The sequence below is a fragment of the Globicephala melas genome, chromosome 2 (genome assembly GCF_963455315.2).
Source record: "Globicephala melas chromosome 2, mGloMel1.2, whole genome shotgun sequence".
NCBI lineage: Eukaryota > Metazoa > Chordata > Mammalia > Artiodactyla > Delphinidae > Globicephala > Globicephala melas.
Window position 1 is genome coordinate 25,920,470 of NC_083315.2, and position 15,561 is coordinate 25,936,030.

General features: G+C 35.5%; 1 pseudogene; it reads right to left on the reverse strand.

Annotated features, from left to right (window-relative positions):
- Nucleotides 1–286: 286 nt before the first annotated feature.
- LOC115842302 (eukaryotic translation initiation factor 2A-like) overlaps nucleotides 287–15,561 on the reverse strand; it is a 134,985-nt pseudogene continuing 119,710 nt past the window's right edge.

Below are 15,561 nucleotides of genomic sequence, written 5' to 3' on the forward strand. Positions count from 1 at the left end.
ATGCTGAATTTTATTTAATTGCACAGAATGTGTAGATATGTTCTAGAGGGAATGAACATCTAGAATATTGAGGTTTCACATCCAGGAACATGATATACTTTTGGCTCTCTTTAATTTCCCTCTGCAACTTTTTAAAAAATTAATTAATTAATTAATTAATTTTCCTATAGTTTTCAGTGTAGAGTTCTTGGACATTACTTGTTAGATTTATTTTTAAGTATTTTAGGTTTCTTGCTCTATTTTTTAAAAAAAATCTTGAATGAATTGTTAAAGTTATAGATGAACATTAAGGATGGGCACATAGGTATTCCATAGATGTCAGTGTGTTTAACAGAAGAAATGTTTGCACTGGTTTCTGGTAACTTGCTTGCTTTCTGTGTATCTTAAATTCCCAATTCCACGTCTTTGGCTTGTGGAGAAAGGCTCTCTCTTGCTGCATTTTCTCCCGTTGATGTTTTTCTAGCTGTTTTCCAGGTACTGTTTGTTCTTTCAGCTGTTCAATTGCCTACATCTTCTTCTGTAGGTTTTGGGTCTGTTTGTCTGTCTCAGGGTCTCTGGAAGGTGACTGAGAGGCTGTCTTTCATGGTGGCTTTGCTAGGTGGGAGTGGAGTCAAATCTGGACTCTTGTCCCCTCTTGCTTTCTGCTGTCTCAGTCTCATGCATCCTTTAATTATTAATGGCTGTTTTTGTTGGTGACTTTTCTTTTCCAGGTGGTGGTTTCTTATTCTGGGATGGCTCTTCCTGATGCAGCTCAGAATCGGTGACTGGTTCATTTCTTAAAACTTATAAGCTGTCGCAAGTTTATATTCTTCACTGGGACTTCACTTAGAACTGCTTGGTAAATTATTGTCTTTCCTGTAAATATTCCATCCAAAAATGGTTGCCAGGAAACCTGTCATATTTCTGCATTTGAAGGTATATCCTAATTGTGCAAGATACAGCTGGGTTAATGCCAAATCTCGTACCCAGTGTTAACACATTATCCAAGAGGACAGGTGATCGTTAAAATGTGCTCACCACCTGGGCACTAAGGAAAATATTTAGAATATTTAGAGGAGACGGGTTTAGAAATGAGTTTGTAGTTTGCAATATCGTACACTTCCTTCATCTCCTCAGATTGTCAAGTTCAGATGCTACTAACATGTGTCCACAAGGACTGTCGCAGTCTGCCTTAGGACAACCAGTCCCAACTTAAATGCAGAATCACATTTGGCAGGCGTGACACGGTAAATAGTACAAATTCCAAACTGCATCATAAATGGAGCCGTTTTTGGGTAATTGCACTACATCAATTTCTCTACTTGCTGCAATGTAATGAAAATTTTTTCCCACAATAGGATGTTCTTGTCTTGTCAACATCTGTACCAGCTGTTACAACACAGCAGTGGTTTTCTATTCCTTAGCATTGTAATCTTATCAGCCTTAAGGAAACTTTTGTTGACTAAAGCTGCATTAGGTGCACACAAGTTGAGGTACTGATCTAATCTACAAAATGAAAATATGCCCTTACTCCCCAGGACATGGACAGCCACCTTGTATAGTTAAGGTCCATGTGATAACACAAAATAATTGTTTGCAAATTTAATTTATTTGCAATCACATTAAAATCGTGTTGTCAAAGAAGGGAACTTCATTGTTAACATTTCTGGCGCAAACAGTTTCATCTTCTGACCAGGATGGATGCCAATTTTGCATTGTTTTTCTGAATGAAGACTTCAAACATGCTCTGGTCTTTACATGACAAAGTTGGAGCTCAGGTATCCCAGCTGTGCTCTAAGCTGGTTTTAAAATACAGAGAAAGTGTGTAGCATTGTGTTAGGATCAAAGAAAATAACAAGAATAGAGAAGAATCTTTATTGTATGTTTTTCTGTCTTTTGGATGGCTCCTGACTCATGAGACGGTTTGAGAGACAAATTTATTTTTATGTATTTTTTAATTAAATTTAAAAATTATTTTCATTTCGAAGTGACTGGAGACTCACATTCAGTTGTAAGAAATAATATGAAGAGAACCCGGGTATCTTTTACCCAGCTTTCTACAATGTAAATCTACCTGTAAATCTTTCTACAATGTAATCTACCTGTATTATCTACAGTGATAATCTACCTGTAAGCTATAGCAAAGTATCACCGTCAGGATGTTTACACTGATACAGTCAAGATACAGACCATCCCCATCACATGACTTCCTGCCTTCCTACAGCCCTCTGTTCTCTGCTTCTATAATTTAGTCATTTCAAGAATGTTGTGTAAGTAGAATCATATAGAATATAACTTAGGGGGATTGCCTTTTTTTTTTTCATTCAGCATAATTCAGATAAGGATTCATCCAAGTTGTATCAATAGCTTCGTTTTTCATTGACTATACTCTATGGTATGGATGTGTCACAATTTAACCATTCATCCATTGAAAGACATTTGGCCTGCTTCCAATTTTTGGCTATTAAGCATAAAGTGTCTATAAATATTTGTGTGGATGATATTGTGTGAACATAAGTTTTCATTTCTTTGCCATCAGTGTCTAGGAGTACAATTACAAGTTTGTATGGTAGCCACATACTTAGTTTTTTAAGAAACTACCAAACTGTTTCCAGAGAGGTTGTACCATTTTACTTGTTATTTATCATGTTGCTGTAGGAATAGGAGAGGAGAAGGTTTCTGACAACTTAATGTCTAATGGGTTCCTTCAGGAAGTTGGGAGACCCAAAAGGAGACACGGGTTTGATGAGATTAAAATCACGGTTTTAGAAACAGACTTACAGACATAGAAAACAGACTTGTGGTTGCCAAGGGGGTGGGGGTGGGGAGGGATGGAGTGGGAGTTTGGGATGAGCAGATGCAAACTATTATATATAGGATGGATAAACAACAAGGTCCTACTGTATAGCACAGGGAACTATAGTCAATATCCTGTGATAAACCATCATGGAAAAGAATATGAAAAAGAATATATATATATATATATATATATATCTCCAAGACACCCTTCTGTACAGAAGAAACTAATGCAACATTTTAAATCAACTATGCTTCAGTAAAATAGATTTAAAATTTTTTTTCAAAATAAATTTAAAAAATGACAGTTTTGTTTTGAACGTGATGAGTTTGAGATGTCTGTGATGGAAACCCTAGTGGAGCTGGCCTGCCAGCATTTGGACGAACACCCACTGCTCAGCAGTGAGACTGGCAGAAGATGCAGATTGGAGATGTGTGGCCTGGAAGCCAGGAGAGGACACCAGAGTTGAGTGATAAGAATAGAAGGATGTAGAAGAACCCTGAAAATTAGAAGTTCCAGGGGAGTAAGAAACTAAGAAAGAGTCCCTGATGTGAATTTCAGACAAACTGAGGAAATACAGCAGGTGCCCATGTCCAGGAAGCCAAAATAGACCCTGGTTTTAGGACACGCTATAGGTGGACCCCTTCGGTGTTTTCAGTTTCGATGGACTGGTGATGACAGAAGCCATGTTTAAAACTGAACGTGGCCAAGACAGTGTTGACTGGTCTTTGACCCAAGTGGAAATCCATTCTGGGGGGGCAAAAATGCCTGCTTCCAATGGAGCAGACTTCCTCCCTAAATGTCACATTGTCCTTGGTCAGAATGACTGGAGAGACAAGCTTAAGGGTTTTCCCCAGAGTAGGAGGGAATCAACAAAATCTCGTTGCTTGTAGATGAAGTCCTTATCTCTTAATCTTCATGATTTGATTCTTTAAAATTTTGTCAAAGCCATCACAGTGACTTAAAACGAGGGTAAATTTTCTTTCAAGGGGAATGTTAGGTTTAGCTATGTTGATGGAAATAATCAATAAACAATCTATAATAGGAATAGAAAAGAGTTTTATTCTTGCCAAACTGAGGACGTTAGCCCAGGAGACACAGATCCAAGAAGCACTTGAATCGTGTTCTCCAGACTACAAAATAGGCGAGGCTTATAAAGGCAAAAAACACAGAGTTACGTAAGTTGCTTGTCAAGAATTATAACTGGAGCCCGCAAGCAGTAAGGGTGCTTGTTAAGCAAGGATTGGTTGGGGTCTGAAATGGTTGCATAGTTACAAGGGGAGATCTTGAGACCATACGGTTGCAGCTGGCAGCTATTCACAGATACTGTTTTGAGAACGGCTGGTGGTGTCCTTCAGTCTGACACGGGTCAGAAAACTCATGTTCACAGGGATGCAGGAACGTGTCTGAAATTATGGCCACCCAGCTCCATTTTGAATGGCTGAACCACAGTTACTCCATTTTGATTTTAAAATGCATTCTTTTCCCTAATGGTTAAAGCAGATGTACGATGCACGTTTGACAGGCTGTAAGAGTCTGTTCTGGTTAGCGTAAAATTCAAGTCAAATCGTGTGTAAGCCAGAATGACTTTCCCATACCTCAGTATGTGAAAAATTCTCCCATCAGGCATTAATAATGTTGAATGATCACATTAAATAATAAAGAAATGATAATTTAATGGTCAAAATCTAAGGAACTTATACCGGGCAACTGTTGAAATACATCAGTTAAAATTGCTCATAGATCACTTTATCAGGAATCTCTAAAAGCTGTAATAACAACATACATCAGCTCTTAATGTTTCAATAATTTTTAGATACTCCTTTTATTTACATAGACTTTTGTTTCTTTACTAAAATTATCTGTGAAATATTCAATAAAATAATGTTTATGATCAATATAATGGTATCCCCTTAATTCTGAAAGGATTCTATGGGTTTTTTATAGAATGTCTTATAAAATAAATGACAAGATAATTGTTTGATTAGCCCATGGATGGTAATGACAGGGAAAATGAGGTTGACATTAAAAAATACCATTAAAATATATTTGGCAGTAGGATCTAGAAAACAAATGAGTTAGAACAGCAAAAGAATAGTATCTAATTAACCCTAAAAACAAGAGGAAGACTGATGTTTTTCCCTAGACTATAAACTAAAAAAGCCACTTGCTTTTAAACCCGTCAGGAAGCACCTCCCTCCCCTACTTGACTGATAATAAGCCACAGTCTATCCCAAATTTTGGTACTTAAAGGCTTTTATAGCAAATGAGAGAATAGTAAAGCTAATGCCCCTTAACAGGAATTTCATTTGCACCAGTTTCATTCTGAGTATGACAAATCCATTCAATACACCCGATCTTTACACAAAAATGATTTAAAATGGATGATTACATGGGTATAGTAATTGAACTTTCCCCCTTGGCTATGAGAAAATCATGTCTTTAGCATTAAGGACTCCTTAAAACAACTGAATTTCAATACGAAGAATGACCTCAGAGGTTGGAGGTTAATTTCTCACTTAATTTCTCCACTTTGTACTGCTCCTACCTGTCATTTGGAGTCTCTGTAATCCAGTTTCTTTCGTTTCTTCCCCTGATGTCTCTAACTGTATCACTTTCCCACTGGAAGATGGGCTTGTCCTTTCTGCCTTAAAGGACACGTTATTCCACTTCTAAGTAGGTTAACTTTGCCACATAAATTTTTTCAGTTAGCGTGTGCCATATGCACTTGATGCTAAAATATGTACTGGGGAGTTTGTCTTTACTTTTAAAAGTGTGGGGTTTCTGGCTTCACTCTTTGATCTTTATAAAGCCATATGGTTTTTCTGACCTTGGATAATGTAAAAGATATTTGGAAGTTGAGGATGTGCAAAGGCTGTTGAAAATCCATAGAGAAGTAACAGAACACTCTAACAGAGGACGTAACATCACCTTCACCACCTAAAGCATTTATATCTTTATTCTTTTGGATGTATCAGACAGGAGACTTGAATTGTTATCAACAAAATTGAATATCAAATTCATTGCTTATGAGACTAAAATATTTTTCCCACTGTTAGAATTTTCCCCTGGCAGATTATCCATGTGTATGTCAAATGTACAACCAAACCAGTACAATTTAGTGAGTCCAGCATCCTAAAATCTCCTTCCCTGACTAGGCAAATAGGATTCAGTTCAGTATGTTGAAATTTCTCTGTTTAATTAAAATGTTAGGGTACTTGATTTCAAGGAGGTTAAGAAACCCAATCCAAACTTTTATGAGTTTTTAGCTAATTTTAAATTCTATTTTACTTTAGTCATAGCTTCTGTCATGTTTAGTATAGGTAACTGCAAAATAAAATTTTAACATTGTGAGAAAGTAAGTAGCTTTACTCAAATGTCAAGTATGAAAAAAATCAGCTTGTGTAACTGTATAACTTGTCTATGTAATTTGACTGAAGGTGATGGAGGGCATCCAACTTAGAGTATTTTATGTTTTATTTTTTCTATTCTCTGGCCGGATAACAATTCTATCTTTTCTATCCAGTGAAATGAGATATTTACGTGACAAATTTTAGTATATTCCATGCATTTTATTCTATCCATGTTTATGCCCAATACCACCCCAACAGCGAGGCAGTTTGAAAATGAGCCATAATATATTCTTCTGAGTAAATTTACACAAATGTTATATGAATTTGAGAGTCATTTCACTAGTAGGAATATAAGAAGCTTCTTAATTTCCAAGACACACAATAAGCTTGTTAGATAGAGAAAGAAGTTATTACAAATGTGCTTTTCTCTTCATTTAAAATTGATTCTCAAAGCTGCAAAGGCAGGTAGAAGAGCCAAATCCCCATATTAGTGTATTCATTGAGGGACATTTTTTTCAGAGCACAATAAAATATTTTAAGAATGTGATTCCATGAATTACAGGTCTCAGGTCAAAAATAGATGCCATGCACTTTTACATAAGCTTGTTATGTAATCATTCATCAATAATGTATCCTTAATATTTCCTCTATGCCTTTATGACTTTTCAGAACGAATACACAGTTGACATGAATTTTAAGGCTCACATGAGTATCATGAATGCCTGGCAGTGTTACAACACCACAAATTGTGTTATTTCCATCACACAATAACCAACATTTTTCATACTTTTGTAAATAAGGGAGCCAATGGGTTGCAGGCATTTTGTCATTAGAAGATAGCTATGATAGCTCTAAGAAATTGTTTTTAATATTATTGTGACATATTAGTTCTAAATAATTTAGAAGCAATTTGGATTTTAAGCATGTGGTCTAGGAGGGCTCAAAGGACAGTGCCCTTTAAAGAACTCAGTATAGTTAACTAACATCAGTAACCAAGAATTTTAGGAATACCTGCTCTAAGGTTCTGCATGTAGTTTTAAAGGAAACACCCATGAGAACATGCACATTGACACGGCTTTAAATCCACGGCCTCCAACTTTGGTTAGAATGAAAAATACTCTACTGTCATGTCCTTGGTTCTCAGTTGCAGAGGGGCTACTGGCCCATTTTAGCAGAGAATGGCTCAGCAGTAAACAACTGTCCATGGGCTAACGCACCTGTGAAAGCTGTTTCAGAAAGTGACAGCAGGAAGCTAAGTGGAAAGAACCAGAAACTCCAGAAATAATCAGGTCAGGTAGGCACAACAATTCCTGTTCCAGCTGTGCCCGCCCACAAGCTGGGAGGCTTATATATCCTGCAAGAGAGGCAGTCAAGAAGATGATAGAATATTCCATCACTGTGGAATCTGCTGGAAATTCAATCTGACTTTTATAATTTCTAAGTCTTATCTCGAAATCAAATTTTAAACTTGCCAACCCAACCACCAGAATCCTCTTATTGAAAAAAAAGTCTTATTATGTATACCCTCAACCAACTGATTTATGATTCTGCCAATTCAGCAACAGAAATGTGTTCAGTTTTATCAGACTGCAAGATTCTTTGAAGCCCTGATTTCTGCATACTTTCTACGTCTCTAATTTCTTTATACTCAAAAGAATGTCCTTATCAATGGATTAAGTTAGGAGGTTACATCTTAATATTCCAGCTGCTCTGTACAATAAGGTTAATATATGACGTTCTTCACTTTTTTCTTTCCCCACTGGAAAAATAATGACTAACAATTTGCCTTGAACTTCAAATCTGTTTTTTTGGTCATATGAGGCTATTTCTGGAACTTCTTTTGTTGTAAAAAATGAGAAAGTCCAGGGTGGAAGTTACAAATTTCTAGTAAGTCACTGGTTCCAACAGATGAGTTAGTTCTTCTCACAATTAATCCTCCAAACCAATATGACACAGTTGTTCATAGTCTGTGTTAGGTATGGTATGGAAAAAAAATGCTTTTAATCACCAGCCATAGATTCTGCTCTTCCAGTAACAGAATTGACAAGTAATTTTTATAAACACTTACTTAGGAAAATCTCTTTCTTGTATCACATATATAAAATATAAGATCTCACTATAATATACTAATATTCTAAGAAGTTGTTATGAAGACTAGCCAATACATTTTGTTGTCATTGAAATGACAGCAAAACAAACTTGGCACTCAGCATGTTAAAATGTCACTTTTTAAAAAATTCAATATCAGAATTAATTGGTGTTGAGCCTTGTCGGTTGCTCTTGAGTAAATTATTCCAAGATCTATGTACCTCTTTCCCACAGGCTTTCTATAAAAAGAAAGAAAGAAATGTAAAATATGTAGCATCTCTTTGTTAAGGGGTTGTATAAGCTTCTGTTCTATGTTTCCATTAGAGAACAGTGAAAAATACAATCTCTTAGTGCCTCATTAAGTTAAGAGAGTTTTAGGTGGATGTCGTCTTTGCACTTTCCTCAGATTAACTGAGAGGGTTGTGAATGAAGAATTGTAAATAATCGGTGTGATTAGTAGGCTCTGCTGGCCCTTCGCCAGCACCCACCTCTCAAGAGCGGTCGTCTGGTCTTCTCTGAACTGTGGGTTGTGGATAATTCCCTGTGACCACCTGCCTGATTGATGGGCAGGCCAGTTTTGTGGTGGGGGCAGGGGACTCTCTCCCGAGCTGGGGAGTCCCTAAAACTAAAAGTCCCTAAAACTGCTTTGTAAAGGCACCATTTATCAAGTCATTGAAGTGAGTCTCCATCTCTTGGTGCCCTGAAATGTCTGTCTCATAGAAACTCTCAGTCCATTGGTGAGGAAGATTCCTCATTTTGCCAAATCCTAAAAGAGTGGACCTATAAATTCATTTCAAGTTTTGTACTATTATTAGTTATGGCTTAAGTGATTTAACATTATTATAAAGAACGACTGATTGGCTAAGTAGATAGAGAATATTCTAAGGGCGATGTAGAGAGCATCTCCCAGGTAGCTCCACCCGACACACAAATATAGCTTTTATCATCATCTCCTCTCCTAAATTTTTTTGCTTTTATCACCTTAAGTAGCATTTACTCACTCTATAGATAACCAAACACCAAACATCATTATCATCTTTGAGCCTTAGATATTAAAAAGGCAAAAATATGGATACTGGGGATATTTAAAGAAGTATGGTTTGTTCAGAGAAAATTATTTGAAATATAAATTTCCTTCTAAAATCTATATTTATAAACATTTGTAATCATATTTTTAGCTAATTTCATCCAGGCGCAACTGTACTCACTCATTATTACCATTTGGCACTCTGAGAGTTGGTGGATTTATTGTATTTCTATCAATAATTACTATTCACGTGTGTATTCATTGTGAAATTCATTCTAATGGGATTCACTAGTTTATATAGGATGCTCTCAACTCTTCAGGCAAGAACTTAGCAGTCATTTCATCTCCTACTTTTAAAAATGAAATTCATATGCAGTTAATAATGCGTTTAGTACAGTATCTGAAAGAGATGAGAAATTTTGCGGTGCTTCGAAAAATAGGAAGTCACTTTTAAAGAATGGGTTAATGCGTGGTCAGAAATAAAATACTTATCCAGCTTTAAATTCTATTCAAAACCCACAAAGCCTGGAGCTTCAACATGAAATAATGGTTTTATTACTTTGCTTAAATTATTTTTCCCTTTTCTCCAATATATTTTTTTTTAATTCACTGATTTATAGAAAACAACTCCAGATCTGTAAGCCTGAGGAGGTAATTTTAGAATGAGCTGAAGAGAAAATTTGAATTACTCATTTTCTTTTTCACTTGTTTTCATTCTTTGGGAAACAAACGCAGTGCAGGGACATTCGGGATCATCTAGTCCTATTTGCTGTAGAGGTGAGAAAACCTGTGCCCAGAGAGACAAAGCCAATCACTCAAAATACACCAGATACTTAGCAAAGTCGAGTGGATAATCAGGTCTTCGAGTCTAGTGGACGGAGGGCCTGCATCCCAGCCAGGGGCCCCATCTTTTCCCAGATGTAATATAACTTATTCTTATGCTTCTTTAATTTGAAAACAAACAACCCTGCTGGGCTTTTCTCTCTATGTAAATGCAAATTTAAAAAGACACATTTCTCTGTTAATAAAAGACCTTCATTTGTCTTTAAAATCTCTGAGTTAGAAAATTTAACAAATAGGCAGAACTTGTGTTTGGCATGCTTGTGGCTCCCTGGCTGGGTTGTTGATCCCTTCCCAGTGATGCTTATTCTCACACTCTCTGCAATCTAAAGACAATCGCTCAGAAGCACGACATAAGGTGTATCCCTCTCAAGGGCATGTGGGATTCTGAAGATGCAGTCTCTTGAAGGAATGCCTTATAGTGATGGAATGTCAGATAGTCATGTGTATAATTTTAGATGAAGAATCCGCCTGTAGCTTTTTCCATCAGGCCACATCTATTTACGCATGTGTTTATTTATATCCCATCTTACTTCCAAAGGGATGTGTGCCCATACAACACCCCACAGGAGGCCAGGTTTCTGCCCAAGTTTAGGCAAGCATTCTGCAATATTTAGAGACTCTAAGTGCATCATTAATTCTGAGACATCTAGATATTTTTAGTCATTAAGTACTACCAAGAGCTGCAGGACAGTCCCTAAGGTATAAATACAGAGAAAAAGATGAATAAATTACGAAAATCACAAGCAAAAAAAAAATAGAGTTTAAAAAAAACTACAAAGAAAACAAGAAAAGTGGCTAAGTATCCAAATAACCATATTTTTTAAAAAATGAAAAGTTTCGCTTATACTGAAATCAATTCAAAGCCATGTCTTCGAAGTCTAATAAGCTCCTTTATACTAATAAGTATCAACATTTTGTCTCTCTTAGCAAAATGTTAATGCAATGCAAATGGTATTTCTCAATCTTAAATAAATGTACTCCACTTGACTATAAATTAATAGAAATAGATCCAATTATAAGACTTTAAAATATTCCCTTTTTAAAAAAACAACTGCTAAATTATATAAATATTAAAATCTAGAAAGAAAACAGAATACATTATTGGGTCAATAACTTGCCATAAACATCTCAAATTAATTATTAACTTCCTACAATCAACTAATTTATTTTGATCTACTAAAACATAAAGGATTCCACGTAATTTATTGTTAATTACATCAATTTCATCTGTAATGCTGTATATTTTCCATTGAGTTTTCATTAGAGCTATTTATATGTGTACTGTTATAAACATAGTATGTATTAGGTTTCTCCTAGAACTGCAGTCATCGAGGAGAAAAGAGTAATCAGAAGTGAAGTAGAGTCATCGAGGAGAAAAGAGTAATCAGAAGTGAAGTAGAGTAAGAATGGTGTCATTCAACAGAGTGCTAGAAATGGCAATCGGAAATAGTTGTTTGGAAATTAGTTCACCTTCCCTCTGGCCAGTGTTTTCTCACACAGAGTCATGGGCCCTAGTGTTCTCACGAATTGCCTGCAACAGGGCATCTCAAACTTTAATATGCGTAGCAAATGCCCTGAGTATCTTGCTAGAATGAAGTTTCTGAATCTATAGGCCTGGGATGGGACTCTTGAGTCTGGATTTTTAACACTATCTCAGATGATGCCAACCACTGATTTGCAATCACAACTTGTATAGCAGTGCTGCAGGGTGATAGGTCTCAAATGTGGTCCCCTGTCCACCTGCTACAGATTCATTAGATGGCTTATTTTGTTTTTTAAATGCAGAATTCTAGAGATGACCCCAGATCCAGTGACTCTAAGTTCCAAGTGTAGGGCAGAGTTTTCAGCAAGCCCTCCACATGGCAGTCTCTGCCCAGCAAAGTTTGAGGAATGCCGCTCTGTGGGAAATTCGCAGGTGTGTGCGTCTAACCCTAAATGTATGACATGAGAGTCAAGGGCAACTTTCTGCAAAGTAATTAGATGAGTACAAGGCTACTAAAAAGAGAACTGGTGCAAACAATTACTGCCCAGAAAAAGTGATTCCAGATCATTAATTTTCTGGGATATCTGTCATCTTGTCTCTGTGTGATACTCTTACTCCTAGACCAGGAGCCCTCAGACTTCAGCATCCATCAGAAACACCTGGGGGTCTCAGTAAAACCCACCCATTGATTACGTAGGTCTGGGTTGGGGTTCCAAAAATTTGTGTTTCTAAGTTCCCAACTGATGCTGATGCTGTTGGTCTGGGGACATACTTTGTCCTGCATGACAGCATGATCTTGACAGTTCACAAAACCTAGGATGTCCATGTCCTGTTGGATTTATTTACTCAATCCAAGTATCACTTGAAGACGAGTACACTTATTCAACACAAACTGCCCACAAGTTGAGACAGTCCATGGGGCTAAAGAAAGAATCATAAAATAGAATCTCTGCGTTCTGGGATTCTGCTGTCCAAGGAGACAGGTCAAACTAACGTATGACACCATTCTATGATACTTCAAGGAAGCACACAGCAAAGTGTTAAAAATGAATGACCTATACCCACTCTAGGAGTTCCGAAAATTCAGTGTGGCCTGAATTAGCTTGAATTGTTTTAATTAACAATATGGTACTGAAGTGTTCCTGTTTGCAGTGATAGCAAATTGAAAGAACATTAGTTCAATCTTTGCTGACTTTTTGTCCCTTTCTACGGAGGCAATTATATCTCTTACAAATAATGATTGCTTTGTTCCTTTCTTTCCAATTCTTGCAATTTTAATTCATTTTATTTTATTTTCTATTTCCAATGTAATTAAAAAAAATGATGTAACATATCACATGGATCTAAAACAGGCCTGCTGTAGTGCATGACCTGAGTGTGCCCTTTCATATCCCATTCACAGGAGGTTTTAGGGAATGCTTCCCCCTAGGATCTCATGCACTTAGAATCTGATATGAAGGGCATTGAAATTATGCAATGCACAGCATTTAAAAAGTATATATATAGATTTACATCTATCATGTCTTTTATGTTTATGTTTAAAGATGCACTGGGAAAAGTCTTATGGCCACTTTGTCCCCAAGCCATCTGGTTCTCACTTTCAACCCCACAAGACTAACCCCTGCCTTTTGCATCTTTCTGGAATTTTTATATGTCTATTAAAGCAGATATGAATATATAATGTTATTTTAGACCTTTTTAATAAAATGTTTTCATAAACTACACATTTCCTGTACCTTGATTTTTTTTGTTCACCTAAAACATATATATATATATATCTACATATATATATTTTAGAGATTTTTCATATAATACTCAGCTATTTAATTCTTTCAAAATTTCTACTCTATAGATTCACCACTGCACAGATCATCATAATTTATATCAAATGTTAATAGTTATTATTATTGTCATTAGTGATTAGATTTCTTTACCTATCTGGATACCCTCTATTGCATATTTCAATATGACCCTAATGCTAATCTAACCTTCAAATAAACAAAACAGGTATATGAAGCTGTCTAGAAACAATCCTTAAAATTGGCATTCACGAATTGCTAACTAGCTGAGTTTTGATTTAGTATAATGTCTTAATTTTTCTGCACCAAAAAATAAATTCTTCAATCTAAAAAAATAAATAACTAAATAAGTGCATTTCCATGTTACTCATAGTAATATGTCCTTATTCACTATTGATAATGGTTGTTTGTCCATCTCTTTTTCTTGATCAATTTCACCAAGAATTTACCAGTTTTAGTAGTATCTAAAAGGAACCAAACTTTGGCATTGGTGATCGTCTCTGGGGTCTGTTTATTTTCTATTTTATTAATTACTTCTTTCGCTTTTTCTTTTTTTCCCATTGTTCCACCTTTCAAGTTTTGTTTGCTGTCATTTTTCTAATTTCTTAAAGTGAGTGTTTAGCTCATTGATTTTATACATTCCTTTTTTCCTGATGTATCTAAATATCTATATAATATTTCTAACATACTCTAATATCTCTTTATACTCTCTCTATATTATTCACAATTAAAAAAACCCCAAAATCCATACTCCTGTCTTTAGCCATATCCATAACCAAGTTTTGAACTAATCAGATTATTTTAAGATTATATTCTATCAAAATGTTTTCCAAATTTAATTTTGATTTCTTCTTGGAACCATGGATTATTTAGAAATATATGATGTATGTTCCAAAGGTTTGGGAATTGTTTGGTTTTCTGATTTCTAGCTTAACTCATCTATCTTCAAGAAGCATATTTTGTATTATTTTAATCCTTAGAAATAATTTGAAACTCGGTTTACAGAGAATACAGTCTATTTCTGTAAGAGTTTTGTGCATATTGGAAATAACATGTGTTTTGCAGACATTGGAGACAATATTCTAGATACATCTGTTGGGTCTGCTTTGCCAATATCTTTTATGTCTTTATGGCTCATCTTTGTCATCTGCTTGTTTTATCAGTTACTCTGAAAGGTGTGCTATCATCTACTGTGATGCGAATTTTTCTCCATACTTTAGTTCTTTATTTTGCATGTATATTTTGAAGCAATACTGTTTGATGAATTCAAATTAGTAACTATTACATCTTCCTGGTGAATTGAACTTTTATCATTTTGAAATACCCCTCTTTAGTGCTGTGTCCTGCCTTAAAGTCTGCTTGGCCTGATATTAATCTAACTACAAGGCCTTTTGGTTATAGTGTTTCCGTGATAGGTCTTTTCCCATCACTTTACCTTAACCTTTGTATAATCTTATATAACCTTCATGTAATCTTTAGGTGAATCTCTTGTAAACAGCATAGAATTGGTGTGTGTGCGTGTGCATGCACGAGCTTTAATTCAGCCTGACAATTTTTGGTCTTTTAATTGGAGTCCTTTTATACTTAATAACTAATGTATTTGTGTTTAGATTTGCCATCTTGTTATTCACTTATTTCTAAGTTCTCTTTTTCTCTGAGATTAAGTTTTTTAGATTGTTCTGTTACTCTCTCCCCCATTAGCTTTTTAATTGTACTATCTATTTTTTATTATTTTAATGATTGTCAGAGACACTGTAATATGCATTCTTGACTTATTAATACCTAATATAAATTGGCACTTTTACCTCAGTCAAGATACTCACAAAGACTTTACAACTCTTACTCAATTTAACCTTCACCCAAACTATGTTTTTGCTGTTTGTTTTGATTCTAAATTCATTTTTCATTCCAGAAGTTTTAAAAAAATTTTATATAGTTAATCCTTATTTCATTTACCCAAATCTTTACCTTTTTCTCTTCACTCTTCCTGCATCTCTAAACCAACATTTTGGAAATCTTTCCTTCTGCCAGAAGGACACTTTTTTTGTATTTCCTTTAGTGAAAATTTAAGGACGATGAACTGGATTAGGTTTGTTTGTATAAAAATAACTATTATTTCACCTTCATCTTTAAAGGATTTCTTTGTGGGATATATAATTCTGGATCTGGAGTTACTTTCTTTCAGAACTTCA